Here is a 5,665-nt window from a genome sequence, read left to right on the forward strand (position 1 = left end):
CCTATGTTCACACCTCAGGGCTGGCTTTCCTGTGCCCCGACCACCAGGGTCAGCTCTACTGTGCTTTCCAGGTGAGGTGCAGGGCTCTTTTTCCTGAGTGCTACATCAGGTGAGGGGTAGGGACAGCTCTCTCACTTTGATGACAACACTCCTGCTTGCTATAGGTGTCTAAGGATACTGAGTGTGGAGGAGTGTATCTCTTTCTCTCGTCCATTACTCCATGCCACTGCATAGGGGATGAGTGGCAGGGCCCAGTCTCCAGGTACTGCAGCTGGCTAGGGGGAGGGTCAGCTCCTGCTCTCAGAATCCCAGGGCCAGCTCTCCCATGATGCCCTTGTGAGGGTTGGCTCCAGTTCTGCATAGCCCTCAGATGCCAATATGTCCCTGGGCAGTAGCCCAGATCAGGGATGCCCACATGGCCTTTGGCTTTGGTGGTACTAACTCCCTGCTGCTGCAGGGCTACAGACACAATTGACCCTAGGTGGCAGCACAGACCAGGAACCCTTCATGGTCCCAGATGGCATCAATACATCAGGCTGTTCCTCACTGCCCCCAAGACTCCAATTGTGCCTTTCTTCATTGTGCCCATATCCTTCTGTTTCTCTTTCTCTTTCATTTCTCCACCACTCACTTGCTCCTCATGGTGGTGCTGGGGGCTGGGGGGTGGTCTCTGAGTGTCAGGAGTAGTCTATGCCCGGCCTGTGCATTACGGCTCTGGGCAGGAGTCAACTCAGGCATGGTCTGCCCCCATATCTAGGCCTGAGTAGCACCAGTCTGGTGGTCATCTCAGGCTAGCTTCCTGTCTGGGCCCCGTGGCACCAGACTGGTGGGTCATGTCAGGTGAACACCCCATCTTGTCTCCTGCTTGCTCCCCACCCTGGAAGCTTGTTCAGGCTTGCACAGAGCTGTACTAGTAGTTGTCTCAGGCTAGCTCCTTGTCCAGGCCCCCTGGCATGGATTGATGGTTATTCTGGGCTCGCCTTTTTCAGGGAATGTTAGGCTACAAATCATTCAGATGTTCACAGGTCTGAACACTGAGCATAGGCATAACATCTCTCCTCTCTGCCACCTACTGACAAACATGTAACATAGCAGCTACACATGCAATGCTTCTAGGGGCAGGATTCTTTTGGTATATATTACGTCTTCAATTGTTTCAGCTTAGGATGATTTTTTTTTTCTTTAAGACTTGAGAGTGAATAGATCATGGAAATTGCCAAATGTGCTCATTTGCTCTAGATTCTGGCCACCACAGGGCAGATTCTGATTATAAATAGATATAGGGCTTGGGAACAAGCACTAGTTTTAAAGCTGCATGGTAGGGAGCTAGTCCTGCCTCCACACTTGTTATAGGTGTGATTGTTGAGGCCTGCCCTGTCCCCAGCATAACTGCACTCATTTTGTTCCATGCCTGCCAGCTATTTCATGTTGTTGCTGTATTATGCCTGCCAGTCATTGACACAGAAAAATAACTTGACTCAGAGCAGGGTTAGCCTGATCACATATCCTGTTATGTTCTGCAAGAGGTTTGTTAATCTTAAGAAATTCCACAAAGCTTTACGCAGGGCTCATCATCAAAGTAAAGGTCAATATGAACTGTTATGTCTCAAATAGCTTGAGTCAGAGCTGACCATTGGGCAACATTTTCTGCATGTGCTTATGAACTCACTGTGGATTTTGCAGTTTTAGCCTTTGTAGGACGACAGAGACAGATGTTCACTGTAGACCCAGCCCCTGAATGATGAGCTATGACCCTAATCGATCAGTCTTAGGGTGTATGTTCAATAAGCTATCCCTGTCTGACTGAGATCAGTGTTCATGTGGTTTGTGGGGCAACTCCTGGACCTCAACAGTGACCAAAGCCAGAACTGTTATTAGCATCCTGTCAGGCAGCTATCTCTCTTCACAGAGCTTCACAGGAAAGAGGAGCCTTACACATCACAGTTTCCTTGCTTTTTAGTGAATTATTTTTCCTTGCAAATTGGAAGAAACATAGAAGGTTCAGGTTGGCAGTGAAGTCGTGTGAGGAGTATATCTATTAACCTGCAGTGTTGTGTGAAAAAGCGTCCCAGGAAACTCTCCTGAATATTGCTAAAGTGACTAACTTGCTATCTCAACTGAGCAGATAGATGTGGATTTAAACTGATCTGCCGTTAGACTGCTTGTTTAGTGTCCTAGAGGTGCCTCAGACTCCAGGGAGCATCTCCATTTGAAAATTTCAGTTTCTTCTGAATTGGAGTTGAGTTGAGTTCATGAACTCAGTGTCAGTAGTTTGGATAAAAACCTGTCTTTCTGTAACAACAATAACGACAACAATAATAAAAACTTCAGTAAGTGATACTGTTTGTCACTGACAGTGAAGGATTTTGCTGTATGTGTGAAAAAGCTAAGTTAATCAAAAATCATTCTACTTTTAAGGAGGTAAATTAATGCATGGAGTCCTCTTTGTTAAATGCTTTAATAATAGGAAAGCTAGGAGTAAGCATTTGGCAGACTATCTATAAGCCGAGTGTACCCTTCCTTCTCAGCTTTTCTTTGGCCTTTGATCTATGTCTTTGCAGTTCCTCTAACATCTGGACCTGAGGTTCACTTGGTCCTTATTCTAACTGTGCAAAATAGGATTAGGAGACACAGAACAAATAAGGGTCTGGAGAAAATTCATGTATCTCTCATGTCTGTGGCTTTTCTGCTGGTTGAGAATATACTCTTGCTAACATAATTAATGGATAAGAGATGTGTATCTGTGGACACACGGGGAGAGAGCCAGTTGCTCAGCTAAGTCATCATAGACAAGTCTACAGACAGCTGACCCCAAGCCAAGAATCCAGCATGAAGAACTGCAGAGATTCTGCCAGTCTGAGATTGTCTACCTATTCCAGAAGAACAAAGTTATAGTGTACAACCCTAGACTAATTGTTTTAAGTCAATGGATTGTGAGGTGGTGTATTTCATGTCATCTTGTTATGTTTAAGAATTAAAAATTGTCTGGAATCTAAAATGCTCCAGTGGGCAACTATTCTGAGATTATTTCTCAGGCTTTAGTAAATACCTCCTCTCTTGCATATATTTCTAGGCAGCTTTCTGTAAAGGTAATTTTGAACATAAATGTATTTGGTAAATTAATATAGCAGCTGTTTTCTTTCTCCTACCTAGTTCCCCAATAATGACACAGAAAGGCCAAGATTCATTTAATCAAGCTTAGTCACAATACTGGGGGAGTCATTGATCTATATTAATCCTATAAACTAATCTGGCTACATCTCAGGCAAAATCCCCATAGTATTTGCATCGAGGGCCTTTCATGCTTCAGATGAACTCTCATGATGACTTCCTTAGATAAGGCAGCATCTCAAGTGGGGTCAAACCATGGGAGTCTTTACAAACTTTACAGAAAATACAAACAACAAACCTGTGACTTATCCACAGTTCATGCCTTCTGTGACACTTCATTCAAATGTATCTACCTTTTGGTAACCCTCTGTTCTTCGTTTAGAGACCCCAGTCTTCTCTGATTTGGAGTTGGTCTATATACCCTGTGTCAATAGTTTAAAGAAAATCAGTTTTGCCTTCCTTTTACACATGTTTGCAACTGTTTTTCTGTGATAATAAAGGATTTTGCTAATGCATACTCCAAGAGACCTTTGAGTGGGCACCATGGTTAAGATGACTTTTCCCTTTGCTTGGTCCTTGGTCCTCTGCTAGCTGTTCTTATAATTCTATCATGCTTGCTTATGTTAGACTAGCCATGCAGGCAATGCATTCAAACTTGATCTCTGTTATAGCCACCATTTTCTCTTTAAAAAGGTAAAAAGGGGGAGATGCAGGAGGCACAGAAATCATTTTACTCACAGATAAGTACAAGGATGCTTATCCTTGAATGTTAAACACACAAGGATATTCCTTCAAATGAAGGGTTATAAAACCCGTTATCCACCCAGAAGGCAGACAACAGACACAGGTAATAGCCTGGTGATCTTTGTGCTATCTGTATGGCCATAGACTGCATGGAATCCTCTCCCCGGCACTTGTTGTAAGCATGGTTTTTTCCAGTCAATCTGTAGAAACCATCTCTACAGAAGGTGTCACATGTGCTTTATAAAGAGTTCCAATGTAGTCATGTTAGATCTTTATTTAGCTTAATTTGTTTGTTATTGTGTACATGGGGTTGAGTTAATTATCACCAGGAAAGTTTTCAACAAATTCTGCTGTGCTTAAATATGCCTAAAATAAACTACTTGGGGTCAGACTCCAAGTTTTAACCAACACTGTCTACTTGCTCATGTTTCTGAACTGCTTTCTTGAACAGATCTTTCCTCTGCTGGCCATAGTGGTGGCAGAGACTCTGCATACAAATGTGTTGTGGATGGGGCTTACTGAAAAGAAGATGTTTCTATAGATTGATTGACTAAAGTTTTAATGATGTGTCAAGATTGGAATGTGTTGGTTCATAGCACAATTTATCTTGGGCGATCTTTAGTCTACTAAATACCCCTTCATTGCCCAGCTCCATGTCTGATCTAACATCCTGACAAAAGATTACAAACCTTTGGAATGTATTGACAGAACTCTGTTCTTCAACAAAGCCTAAGAGTATTGTCAGATAATGTCCAAAATCTAGAGTGGAGTTCTCCCAGTCTTACATAGTCTGCCTCTCAGATGTTCCTACCAATTATTTTTTAATGCCTTGATTTATCACTTCTTTGTTATGGTGCCACAAAAACTTTATAAAGTTGTTTCTATACTGGAAATTGTATTTGAAGGAGACCTAAATCAGTTGGTGGTCCTCCTTTCTGGAAAAAAAAAATTCTTCTGCTCTAGGCATTCCCCAGTTACCCACAGTTCCTTGTCTAGGGTTGAGGTTCTTTGAGATTTCTCCCCTTCCATGTTAGCACAACCATTGGTGCCATCTTTGTTCAGGTTGTATTTAGGCAGCCATGTTCATGACATGGTTTGTAGCAGAGATAGGAGAAAGCTTGAATGTGGGGAATGGAGGTCTCTCTCTTTCTATTTCCCTGATTGTTTACAGTAGTTAAGAAAATACTGAGTAGTATTGGAATCTAAGGTACTGTTCAGCAACTAGAACAGGTTATCTGCTGGAGTTTAGCCCTGGCAGTGGCCAGATCTCACACAGGAGATAAGGAGTTAACAAAGGAGGAGTGAGTCAAGCACTGGAGTCAGGGGAATCTTGCAGCCCGACTGACTGGCAGTCAGGTTGCTTCTTTATTTATACAGAACTTAGTAGGCAGGGATAGATTCATGTTTTTCCAAAACTCAGATAATATCCTTTTTTGATTCCTGGACACGTGTTTTAACTTCCTCTTAGTCATAAGTTTAGTCATCATTGATAAACAGTGACAGAACTGCGTTATCTTTTACAAACATTTCCTCTCATTAACCCCATAATCTAAGTTTTGAGAATCTAGAGGCATATTTGCCAAAGCATGACAACCCATTCTCAGGCTGGTAGCTCTTGGGGTTTCAAGAGTATTAGACAGAAAGAAAATCTCCAAGCCAGTCTGGGAAGACCGTCATTCCCCAAGCAGTATGTTATCAACTTTTAATGGTCAAAGTGCTAATTATCATTAGGCTCAAGAAAAATCTTCAGGCCAAAGCTGCTGCAGCTATTATTCAATTGCTGCCATAATACAATGTTTATATCTTTGTA

The 5,665-nt window shown here is 42.5% G+C and overlaps 1 non-coding gene across 1 annotated transcript; it reads right to left on the minus strand.

Moving 5' to 3' along the window:
* Nucleotides 1–991: 991 nt before the first annotated feature.
* LOC117717400 (small nucleolar RNA SNORA17) lies at nt 992–1,123 on the minus strand. The gene has a single exon (XR_004607895.1). It is a non-coding gene; the product is annotated as a small nucleolar RNA SNORA17 (small nucleolar RNA).
* Nucleotides 1,124–5,665: the final 4,542 nt, after the last annotated feature.

This window comes from Arvicanthis niloticus, chromosome 11 (genome assembly GCF_011762505.2).
Source record: "Arvicanthis niloticus isolate mArvNil1 chromosome 11, mArvNil1.pat.X, whole genome shotgun sequence".
Classification (NCBI taxonomy): Eukaryota; Metazoa; Chordata; class Mammalia; order Rodentia; family Muridae; genus Arvicanthis; species Arvicanthis niloticus.